Source organism: Schistocerca gregaria, chromosome 6, assembly GCF_023897955.1.
Source record: "Schistocerca gregaria isolate iqSchGreg1 chromosome 6, iqSchGreg1.2, whole genome shotgun sequence".
Classification (NCBI taxonomy): domain Eukaryota; kingdom Metazoa; phylum Arthropoda; class Insecta; order Orthoptera; family Acrididae; genus Schistocerca; species Schistocerca gregaria.
In genome coordinates this window covers 119904284-119917865 of record NC_064925.1, presented here as the reverse complement: position 1 = coordinate 119917865, position 13582 = coordinate 119904284, and positions in this window count along the sequence as shown.

The following is a 13582-nucleotide window of genomic DNA, read 5'->3' as shown; positions in this document are numbered from 1 at the left end:
TAATTTGCCACCTTACAACTGGAATGACATCCACTGCAGTGTCTGTCCTATTTTGTAGCCTTCTTTCATTCGTCCTTTTCACATGGCCAAACCGCATCAGGTATTTTTTTTTTGAGGGGGCGGGGGAAGGGGGCCGGTGTCGTCACAGATATCCCTATCCATTTTCGGGGCCGGTGTCGTCACAGATATCCCTATCCATTTTCATCCTTTGCGTTATTTCTTATCCTATCCATCCTAGTATAACTTGACCTTCATCTTAAGTAATCCATCTCAGTGCCAAGCAGTTTTTCTCTTAACATCTCAGGCTTGTGCTCTACACAAAACTACAGTCTAAACTATAATCTCATACGATGTGGTCTTCGTTGTTCTTCTTATCTTTTGAAACGTCCCCTCAGAAAAATTTATACACGACTGGTCTATATGAAACGTCCTCTTTGAACAATTATACACGACTGTGCTTAAACTGACACACAATAGTTTTTAGCGCAACGCAATCTGACTTTCAATAATCCCTACAAAAGAATGGCCCTGACTAACATTAACCTATACCTTTCACAAATCACTTACCTCACAAAAAATCTTCGTTACTCGAACTACTGCAACACAGCGAGCACCACTACTGCCAGCTAAATAAAAGATTCAAACTACTGAAGGCACTAACTACTGATAGGCATAGTTAGCAAATGAAAGATTTTAATAGAGAACAAACAATGTATTTACCTCACTAGTCATAATATATATAGCAGTTCATGACACCAATTCTTACAAATTTCAAAACTCCGCCATCTCTCTCCCCACGTCCACCACTGCTGGCGGCTCACCTCCAACTGCCGCTGCTCAACACTACAATGGCAGACAACAATGCAAACTAAACACAGACTGCGCACAGCACAGCCAGTGATTTTCATACAGAGCGCTACGTGGCGGCGGCGTTACCAATAAAAAATCCTACACAGCCTACTTACACTTTTTGTTCCATATAGCACAGTTCATTGCCCTTGTTACAGCTCATTCTTTATTAATCCTAATAGTGATTTCATCATCGCTTGTATCCTATTTATTAAATAACACCCCAAGATACTTTGCCTTTTCCACACCTACAATTACTTCTTCATCTTCCTCCAAATTATTTACTTCTTCCATTCCAACAGCTAACTACTACCACTTCTTCATATTCATCTTCAGGATAGTCTTATTGTGTTTCTCTTTAAGCTTTCTTATCGTTTAGCTCACATCATCTTCATCTTGTACTAGCACAACCTGGTCATCTGCAAATTCAGGCTAAATATATTGCCGTCCTTTACTGTCACTTCTATAACCTGGCATTTTCTGTTACAAGTCTGCAGTATCGATCCTTGATACATCTAAGAAGGTCGCTGACTGCCCACATTCCTGCCGCAGCTTCTTATTCACATAGAATTCTTCTGTCCAACTATTCCCTATCCTTATTCTGGCTGTGTTATTTTCACATAACTTAATAACAGCCATTAGCCATTTTTGATCCAACTGTATCGCTTTCAACTTTTCCACAGTTTGTTGATGGGTACATTATCACATGCTTTCTCTAGGTTACCCAAAGCAACGTACGTCTTCAGTCCAACCTTTGTGCATTTTGCACTTATTAGTTTCACTGTGAAGATGTTATCTATTACCGACCTTCCTGCTAGGAGCCTTGCTTGCGCTTCTTGTTGCTTGTGAGTTATTTGTGTCTTTACCAGGTCTTTCAGTACCTTCAAGTACAGTCTACCAATGAAAGGGATCACTGCCAATCCCCTATAATTACATAGGCCATTACGTGATCCTGTCTTATGCCCCAGTATTATGTAACATGTTTTCCACTTCAATGCAACATCTTCTCACTTTAATACTCCTTAGCATCTCTGACAATAACGTTTGAGCAAACTTCATCAACTCTGGATATATTGATTTATATCCTGGTGCCGTCTTTATCTTACAATTTCTCACCGCCAATTGAAGAACTATCCCGATTTTCCTGGAATAGATCCTTAAAATGCGTTGTCCATTGACAGTGACTAATATTATTATGATGTAACTTGTCACTAGAAGAATCCCACCAATCATCCTCTCTAAAAACGCCTTATTTTCCTTTTTAGCACTTTTTGTCTGTTTAGTGTCCTATATCTGTCTCTACTTTGACTGTCATTCACATTTAGCAATGTAAAATAAGTGTCTTTTTTCCCTTCGATCATCTGTGTTATTTCTGCATCCAACCAAATTGTTTCGCTGCTTCCTCTATGACCTAATTTATGTTTTCATGTTCCTCTTTCGCTGTTATGTCTGCACTCTCCAACTTGTTTGTCAGTCGCTGTTGGTATAACTGCTCAGTACTATCATGGCTGTGCAAGTTATACCATACGATATCAGGTTGATCAGCCCATTGCGACCCCTTCTTTTCTCCACTACTCCTAAAAGTATAGAAAGACATAAATTTCACATTCCACTTCCACAATCTGCCTCTCTTTTTTAACTTTGACATCCTGAATTTTTAATTGGTTTCTGTTCCATTATTAAATAATCAGTAATTGGTTTCAATCCTGTTGTATGGTTGTTGTTGTTGTTGTTGTGGTCTTCAGTCCTGAGACTGGTTTGATGCAGCTCTCCATGCTACTCTAACCTGTGCAAGTTTCTTCATCTCCCAGTACCTACTGCAACATACATCCTTCTGAATCTGCTTCGTTTATTCATCTCTAGGTCTCCCTCTATGATTTTTACCCTCCACGCTGCCCTCCAATAGTAGATTGGTGATTCCTTGATGCCTCAGAACATGTCCTACCAACCGATCCCTTCTTCTGGTCAAGTTGTGCCAAAAAACTTCTCTTCTCCCCAATCCTATTCAGTACTTCCTCATAAGTTATGTGATCTACCCATCTAATCTTCAGCATTCTTCTGTAGCACCACATTTCGAAAGCTTCTATTCCCTTCTTGTCCAAACTATTTATCGTCCATGTTTCACTTCCATACATGGCTACACTCCATACAAATACTTTCAGAAACGACTTCTTGACCATCTATACTCGATGTTAACAAATTTCTCTTCTTCAGAAACGCTTTCCTTGCCATTGTCAGTCTACATTTTATATCCTCTCTACTTCGACCATCATCAGTTATTTTGCTCCCCAAATAGCAAAACTCCTTTACTACTTTAAGCGTCTCATTTCCTAATCTAATTCCCTCAGCATCATCCGACTTAATTCGATTACATTCCATTATCCTTGTTTTACTTTTGTTGACGTTCGTATTATATCCTCCTTTCGAGACACTGTCCATTCCGTTCAACTGATCTTCCAAGTCCTTTGCTGTCTCTGACGGAATTACAGTGTCATCGGGGAACCTCAATTTTTTTTATTTGTTCTCCATGGATTTTAATACCTACTCCGAATTTTTCTTTTGTTTCCTATACTGCTTGCCCAATATACAGGTTGAATAACGTCGGGGAGAGACTACAACTCTGTCTCACTCCCTTCCCAACCACTGCCTCCCTTTCATGTCCCTCGACTCTAATAACTGCCATCTGGTTTCTGTACAAATTGTAAATAGCCTTTCACTCCCTGTATTTTACCCCTGCCACCTTTAGAATTTAAAAGAGAGTATTCCAGTCAACATTGTCAAAAGCTTTCCCTAAGTCTACAAATGCTAGAAACGTAGGTTTGCCTTTCCTTAATCTTTCTTCTAAGACAAGTCGTAGGGTCAGTATTGCCTCACGTGTTTCTACGGAATCCAAACTGATCTTCCCCGAGATCAGCTTCTACTAGTTTTTCCATTCGTCTGTAAAGAATTTGTGTTAGTATTTTGCAGCTGTGGCTTATTAAACTGATAGTTCGGTAATGTAAATTTAAGTGTATTCGTTCCACTCGTAGTTCATACCGCTCCATAAGACCCAACGAACTCTTCCCATTCTCAGTGCTAACATTATCCCCATACATCCCAATAGTCTTACTATTTCTCTGCTTCCCTACTCTGTCATTTAAATCTCCTACCAGTGTCACCTCTCGGTCACTTGGAACGTCTTCTGCAGCCTGTATCAGCATCTGTTAAAAATCTTTTACTTTCAATGGCGAGTCTTCAGTTGGGGCACACACTTCACTATATTCATGGCTCCAGTTCTCAGACTGAGCTTTATCAACCGTTCCTTAACTGCTTCTCACGACATTACGTATTATGGCCACCGTTTGTTTAGAACGATGGATACTCCTGCTCTCGCCCTACTACTTTTGTCCACTCCAGTAAAGTAATGTGCCTCCCTCATACATTCAAATTCCCATTGACGCCTCAGCCCACTTGTATTCCCCCTAAACTAGAATACAGGGACTCTACAACTGTATTGGAATATACATATAATTGCTTGAGACTTGGTCTCTGGAACCATATAGTTTCGCTTGACAAAAGCCCCTATGCCCTTGGTTTCTGGCAGGATCCCCCGTTTCGTTCGATGCTGCGGTGCTATTCCAGTACACCTGGAGAGCCTCTGGAATGCTGTTCGAGTTTAGGGGGAATACCAAGCGGGTTGAGACGTGCATGGAAAATTGGACTGAGAAGAGAGGCGTACTAAGAGAGTCCCTGCAGTGGTGCAAAGCCACTGTGCCAGGGTTGTGTAGTGGTTAACGCATCTGCCTAGTAAGCATGAGACCCGCTTTCGAATCCCGGCCTTGGTAAACATTTTCATTCGTCGCTTCAGTCTGGGTATATATATACTCCTGGAAATGGAAAAAAGAACACATTGACACCGGTGTGTCAGACCCACCATACTTTCTCCGGACACTGCGAGAGGGCTGTACAAGCAATGATCACACGCACGACACAGCGGACACACCAGGAACCGCGGTGTTGGCCGTCGAATGGCGCTAGCTGCGCACCATTTGTGCACCGCCGCCGTCAGTGTCAGCCAGTTTGCCGTGGCATACGGAGCTCCATCGCAGTCTTTAACACTGGTAGCATGCCGCGACAGCGTGGACGTGAACCGTATGTGCAGCTGACGGACTTTGAGCGAGGGCGTATAGTGGGCATGCGGGAGGCCGGGTGGACGTACCGCCGAATTGCTCAACACGTGGGGCGTGAGGTCTACACAGTACATCGATGTTGTCGCCAGTGGTCGGCGGAAGGTGCACGTGCCCGTCGACCTGGGACCGGACCGCAGCGACGCACGGATGCACGCCAAGACCGTAGGATCCTTCGCAGTGCCGTAGGGGACCGCACCGCCACTTCCCAGCAAATTAGGGACACTGTTGCTCCTGGGCTATCGGCGAGGACCATTCGCAACCGTCTCCAACTGAGGCGCCAGGTGGAAATGGCATGGCAAGCCGATCCACAGGACTACATCCAGCATCTCTACGATCGTCTCCATGGGAGAATAGCAGCCTGCATTGCTGCGAAAGGTGGATATACACTGTACTAGTGCCGACATTGTGCATGCTCTGTTGCCTGTGTCTATGTGCCTGTGGTTCTGTCAGTCTGATCATGTGATGTATCTGACCCCAGGAATGTGTCAATAAAGTTTCCCCTTCCTGGGACAATGAATTCACGGTGTTCTTATTTCAATATCCAGGAGTATATATATATATATATATATATATATATATATATATATATATATATATATATATATATATATCACCCATCTTTAAAACTTGAAAAAGTCTCGGGAACCATGTAGTTTCATTTCCTAATACAGTCTCGAATAGTTCGTGTGGGTTTTTGATTTTATCCATACTGGATGAGAGGTCGTGGTTGTGAATGTCAATGTTAAAAAATATATCGGCTCAACCACTTGTTTACAGTGTAAAACACTGTAAGATTTACGAATTTCGGAAGTCAAGCTACCATCATCAGAAGCTTCAGATGGTGGAAGCTTGACTTCTGAAACGCGGCAATCTTAGTGTTTTACACTATAAACAAGTGGTTGAGCCGATATATTTTTTAACATTGACATTCACAAGCACGACCTCTCATCCAGTATGGATAAAATCAAAGTTCAGTTTCCAGGCGAAGCATTGAGGTGTATTTATAAGTACAAGAACCTGAAGAAAAAGTGGTTAAAAACAACAGCTAATTCAAATTTTAACGATGCGTGCGTGAAACATAAATGTATCCCCAATTACATCAGTCAAATTATGTAATTCCAAGTCCAATGTACGTAGAATAGTGATCGAGAAAGCACAGAAAGTTTGGATGGCAGCGGAAATAAGTAATTTCTGCCATCCTAATAGCCAGAAACTTTCTGCTTTTAGATTGTTGATAGACAGAGCCTTTAGAATCCTTATGAATGAAGAAGAATGACTGAGCTGAACATCGTGAAACAACTAGCCAGAGCTGACGGATATCACCAATACCTTAACAATAAATGTATATGACAGAAACAGCGCGCGAATGCAAGGGAGAATCCCCGCAAATAATATTACGAGAGTCACAATACCATACTTCTGTGATATTTCGCAAAAAGTGGCTAACATTTTCGAACCTTTTAAAGTTGATACCCCTTTTCAGATCAATAATACGCTGCGGTTTAAACTAAGAAATAATTTACAGCAGGAAAGAGATAAATATAAGAGAGCTGGGGTCTATAAAATTCAGTGTAACACGTGCACGGCAAGCTATGTAGGCCAAACTGGTAGGTCCTTTAAAGTACGTTACAAAGAACATAGCGATGCTTTCCGGCTTAATAACTGCGAAAAGTCAGCTGTAGCCACTCATCTTTGGGGAACTGGACACCCCATGTTGGGAATAGATCAGGATCTCGTTATTTTACATAGACAGGGCAAAGGCAAAAAGCTGGATCTACTAGAACAGCTGGAAATTACTATACTAAGCGTGGATAATCAGAACACACTGAATGAACAGCTAACTGGTGATACAAATAACTTTTTCAAACATTTCACTGGTTTCTTTTCGTAACTACATTTTTAGCAATTGGCAGGATACCATCATTTCATGAGGTCCTTGGAACATGTATACGTTACTGTTTGTATAGACATCTCTGTGACTTCCTTGTTTACTTGCGTGCGAGCTCACTCGCGTTTCAGTGTAGTGTTTGGCTACGTAGTATGTGGTATCAAGAAAGACGCACGGCCGGTTTACGACGATAGAGGAGAGAGCCATGTGGTTAGATGTTGAACACCATAGGCGACACCGTTTTAGAGTTCTTTATATTTTGACGACTATGTGGAGTTGCACCTTAGAAGACACGGCTGCAACAAGGGAAGTAGCCACGATGTTTTAATTTTATTATCAATTTTATTATGCCTAGAGCATGTTCCATTTTAGCAAGTTTTAACAGGTTCTTTTGCTTTTTATTATTCTGATGATGGAAGCTTGACTTCCGAAACGCGTCAATCTTAGTGTTTTAGACTATAACCAAGTGGTTGAGCCGATATATTTTTAACATTAACGTTCGTGTTGGTGTTCCAAACATCTATTCAACTTTCGGCTCTCCTATTCATGTTTTACTAATAGCGTACTACGACGCCTCAGTATTTAAAGCCGACTATGTCTGCCTCCTCTTCTTTTATTGCCATCAGTCTTCTGATGGGTCTTACTCGGCCTGTCATATTTGCCTATCCTGTGACAATCTCTTCAACTTAGAGTAGCACTTGCGCCCAGATTTCTCAATTAATTCCACTCTCTGTCTTCCTATATAGTTTTTACCCTCTACTGCTCTCTCTAGGACCGTGGTTACTATTCCCTGATGCCTTAATACATGTACTACCTTGGTGTTCCGTTGCATCTCGCTAGATCCTCCATTTGATGCCGTTTTGGACCATACCAGCAGAAGAACATTAGATCTTCCTTTCGTTTCACAGCCGGAATAGTGCTAAAAAGGTGGCGAATAAAATTAGAAAGTATCCATCACTGATAACAACCTCTACGTCAGCTAGCTCAGTGCGTCGTACAGTTCCAAATGTAGAGGTCGGGGTGAAAGACCTCTACATAGGGTGATGGATCTGGGCTGCTAGTGGTCAAGAAGGCCTGAAATTCAGTACCCTACTCGTGGTTCCACTGGTGTGGTGGGTTGGTAACGATTGGATACCGACGTCCGATCATGAAAACAGCATTTGCATTTCATATTTTATTCCAAAATACATACTAACATAAAAAACCGACGCACCACGAAGAAATTACCCTAGAGGGATTGAAGTGAGTATATATGACATACATGTACAGAAAAATAAACGATAATAATTTCAGAAAATTTGGATGATTTTTTCATGAGAAAGAGCTATACAAAACGAGCAAGTCAGTAACGCGTTGGTCCACCTCTGGCCCTCGTGCAAGCAGTTATTTCCTTTTAAAATCAGTGTTTACTTTGACAGGCATAGTGCTGTGCAGATCAATGTTATGTGTGAAGATCACGCGAAGTTTTAATCTCTCTTTCTGAATACATACTTCATTCGAAAATCATTGTCTCGAAATACATTTCACAGGAATAGTTACTCTCCCCAGCTTACTGTCTAAAGAAGGTTTATCATTATGCCTTGCCACACTGTGTCATATTATATGCCACAGTTTCAATACTGTTTGGATATTGTGTTTAAAAATTGAAATCCAGCTTAGTCGCTGCCTGCTTGCTGTCTGCTGTTGTGCTTTCGTGAAGTCTGCAACAATGTTTTTAAGACGCGACGTAAGTGGAAATTTATATTAGGACCACATAATTGTTTTACTTAAGTTACGCGTTTAGTATAAAGGCAAGCTGTATTCAGACTAGTCACCGTTCATTTCAAATTAGGTACTGTTTAGTCAGAGGTTAGCATACCAGTTTGAGTTGGATAACGATTTGTGGGTACATAGTTTTGGTAATAGGTGGACTTTTTGTAAAGTGGTAGCAAATTTGGGTTACATTTCATACAGAAACACATAGTGGGGAACTTACACCTATAACAATTTCGTTAACTTAATGTAGCGGAACTGAAACCGCCAGCGACTGGGGAAGAGTGAAGTCGTATCTTATATCGGAGCCAAGGTAGCCCCTGAGGGCTGGCAACCCATATAACACCACAGAGGACGAGGTTGTCTATGCCCAAGGCGTACCATGGTAAACACCGGCTATTTACATACAAGATAATGGAAACAGACATTCCGAGTACTACTTCCTGCAGGGGGAGCTCGAGCCACGGCCTGCAGGAAGTATCACTACGTGGCAATGTGATTGGCTGGATGCGGCTATTTAGGGGCTAGAACCAGGCCCAAAGTTCAGTTCACGCCGAATGCCGACCTCGTGTACTGCGACCGTTGGAGATTACATCTTCGTCTCGGAATTGGACCGTTACTAGTGTATGAGTGTGTTACGACGAACCTTTGTGGGGAATAAGAATTGAACTTTTGTTTGCCTCAATTAGGAGACTTTTTCGTTGTTGTTACCTTTAGTTTGTATGTTCAGTCATCAACCTTGGAAACTTACATCAATAAAAGTTGTGTTTGTGAAAAATAGCGAATTGTCAGTCACAACATCGTAGAGCAGAATCTGTCCTCTGGGACATAAATACTCCATCCCCGCTAGTCGTTCTCATTCAGTTCTCTGGTTGTGGTATAGTAATGTGTGAGGTTGTTCTAGCCTGGCTCATGCACTTGCTGCCCCACGCGACGATGAACGGACCAGATCCACGACTGATATGGTCGAGTGTCCAGTATTGATGTCAGCACGGAAGTCAGTGCTAATGGGTAGCCAGAAGGTCTACCAAACTACTCCGGTTCAGGTTGGAAGCTGCCCTAACTCCAGCATCGCACGGATCTAATGGCCTACCGTGCCGGGAGGTTAGCTTCACCATTCAGCTCGACTACGCGACAACCGACATTGCTGTCCACTTAAGGGCACAACGCGGGCAGTAGTCTTGGAGGGATCGAGAGTTACTGATAACGGCGTGTAAATCAAAACTCATGCGTCTTGGTCAACGCCATGCACGAAAGCAGAGCTTCCGACGGAGCATACCTTCCTCACCAGCAGGCGCCAAAATTGCTACTTCAGGGAGTCATCAACTTCCGCTCCAAGTTGACCCAGCGTCCTTGGCAGCAGTGAATCCGTTGTTGAATTCAGCGGATTATTCTCTGGATTACGCAACCGCCAGTCGGCACAGAAAACGCAGCAACAGCTCGTATCTACAGCTTTATATATAACAATTTTGAATATTGTTTTGTTGCGTCTTACGACGCCATTTACATCCTCGAACTGCATCCTGAAGAACTGGTAGGGATTTCCAGCCCAGCAGAGGGCGAACACGATCTATCATTCCTTCTCAAGTAGTAGCGCTTCTCTAACGCAAGTCACAGCAGTACGGCGCAATGCATGGCCATTGGGCAACCACGACGTCATTGCCTCAGTCTTTCCACTGTGTCAGCAATTCCACAGCCTGACTGTGGCACGTCGCTGTAGCAATTCTGCCTTTCAGGAGCTGTTTCTGAAGTGTCACCATAATCTGCTTACCCTGTCTTACGCAAAAACACTCAATCGGCCGCTATGGTGTGGTTTCTTGCGTCAGCCTGCTATCATTTGTCTTCTGAAGTCCGTCGCAGCAGATTTCTTCTGGGAGAGGCTGGACTGTGGCGAAACACAACGCCGAAAGCATAAAATCAATGTGAGCTGCAAATTATCTTCAAAACACGTGTGGGTGGCATCAGTCACTGGAGAGAATTTGGAGCACTCGACTGCATTTAACATCCACACAACCAGTAATCCCCCAATTGTTTAAAGAATCAAACCCCCATATAAAAATCAGTTTCAGACGTCTCATTACTTAACGAATTATCAACCACCGGATGAATAAATATTGGGTAACTTTCGCTCCATTTTAAGAAAAGCTAGTTTTGGAAATCATCACACACAGTTTCGAAGATAGCGAGAATTATCGCACAATGAGCTTAACAGCTGATGCATCGAAGTTTTTGACAATAATGACATAAGCAGAATGAAAAAGAAAATTCAGGATCCGTTAGAAGATGATCATTTTGCCCTTAGAAAAGGTAAAGGCACTGGTGAGGCAGTTCTGACATTGCAGTTGATAATGGAGGTAAGTCGAAAGAAAACCAAGACAACTTAATACGCTTCGTCGACCTCGAAGAAGCGTTCGAATGTATAAAATGGTGCAAGATGTTTGAAATGCTGAGAAAAGTGGGGGTACGCTATAGGGCATGACGTGTAGCAAGCAGTCTGGTACTAGAACCAAGAGGTAAAAACAAGAGTCGAAGACCAAGAGTGAAGTGCTCGGATTCAAAAGGATGTAAGACAGGAAGGCAGTGTTTCGCCTGTACTGCTCAACCTGCACGTTGAAGAAGCAATAACACAAGAAAGTTTCAAGAGTGGGATTAAAGTCGAAGTAAAGGTTAGCAGTGGTAAGATTCGCTGATGATAATGCCGTCCCCATTGTAAGTGAAAAAGTGTTACAGGATATATTCCATGGAATGAACTGTTTAATGAGTACAGAACACGGACTGAGAGTAAATCGAAGGAAGACGAATCATATGTAGTAGATATGAGAGCAGATAGAAATCATCAGAATTGGCGATCGCGCAGTGGAGGAAGTTAAGGAAAGTACTACCTGTTTTGACAGCAAAACATAGGCCTATATTTTGATGGCAAAATAACCCCTAATGGACGAAGGACATGAAAAGAAGACTAACACTGGCAAAAGGGGCGTTCGTGGACATGAGAATTCTAGTAGTATCAAACATAGTCCTTAATTTGAGGAAGAAATTACCAAGAATGTACGTTTGCAGCACAGCATTGTATGGTAGTGAAACATGAATCTTGAGAGAACTGAAACAGACGAGAATGGAAGCGTCTGAGGTGTAATACCAAAGGCGAATGTTGAAAATTGGACTGTGGAGGAATGAGGAGGTTCTCTGCAGAATCTGCGAGGAAAAGAATATACAGGGTGTTACAAAAAGGTACGACCAAACTTTCAGGAAACATTCCACACACATAAATAAAGAAAAGATGTTATGCGGAGATGTGTCCGGAAACGCTTAATTTCCATGTCAGAGCTCATTTTAGTTTTGTCAGTATGTACTGTACTTCCTCGATTCACCGCCAGTTGGCCCAATTGAAGGAAGGTAATGTTGACTTCGGTGCTTGTGTTGACATGCGACTCATTGCTCTACAGTGCTAGCATGAAGCACATCAGTACGTAGCATCATCAAGAACGTGGTTTGCAGTCAGTGCAATGTTTACAAACGCGGAGTTGGCAGATGCCCATTTGATGTATGGATTAGCACGGGGCAATAGCCGTGGCGCGGTATGTTTGTATCGAGACAGATATCCAAAACGAAGGTGTCCCGACAGGAAAACATTCGAAGCAATTGATCGGCGTCTTGGGGAGCGCGGGACGTTCCAGCCTATGACTCGTGACTGGGGAACACCTAGAACGACGAGGACACCTGCAATGGACGAGGCAATTCTTCGTGCAGTTGACGATAACCCTAATGTCAGCGTCAGAGAAGTTGCTGCTGTACAAGGTAACGTTGACCACGTCACTGTATGGAGAGGGCTACGGGAGAACCATTTGTTTCCGTACCATGTACAGCGTGTGCAGGCACTATCAGCACCTGATTGGCCTCCACGGGTACACTTCTGCGAATGGTTCATCCAACAGTGTGTCAATCCTCATTTCAGTGCAAACGGAATGAGGCTTCACTCCAGCGTGATCAAATTGTAAATTTTCACAATCAGCATGTGTGGGCTGACGAGAATCCTCACGCAATTGTGCAATCACGTCATCAACACAGATTTTCTGTGAACGCTTGGGCAGGCATTGTTGGTGATGTCTCGATTGGGCCCCATGTTCTTCCACTGGAGCACGTTATCATGATTTCATACGGGATACTCTACCTGTGCTGCTAGAACATGTGCCTTTACAAGTACGACACAACATGTGGTTTATGAACGATGGATCTCCTGCACATTTCAGTCGAAGTGTTCGTACGCTTCTCAACAACAGATTCGGTGACCGATGTATTGGTAGACTCCATGGCCCCCACGCTCTCCTGGCCTCAACCCTATTGACTTTCATTTACGGGGGCATTTGAAAGCTCTTGTCTACGCAACCCCTGTACCAAATGTAGAGACTCTTCGTGCTCTTATTGTGGACGGCTGTGATACAATACGCCATTCTCCAGGCCTGCATCAGCGCATCAGGGATTCCATGCGACGGAGGGTGGATACATGTATCCTCCCTAACGGACGACATTTTGAACATTTCCTGTAGTAAAGTGTTTGAAGTCTCGCTGGTACGTTCTGTTTCTGTGTGATTCCATGATTAATGTGAATTGAAGAGAAGTAATAAAATGAGCTCTAACATGCAAAGTAAGCGTTTCCGGACACATGTCCACATATATTTTCTTTCTTTGTGTGTGAGGAACGTTTCCTGAAAGTTTGGCTGTACCTTTTTGTAACACCCTGTATAGAAGACACCGACAAGAAGAAGGGGTATGGTGACATGACATGAGTGAAGTCAGTAGGGAATAACTGGCAAGGCACAGGAGGGAACTGCACAGGAAAAAACTGTACGGGCAGACAGAGAATGGAATACATACATCACTCAGTAACTGTGGAGGTAGGTTGCAATGCTACGCTGAGATGAAA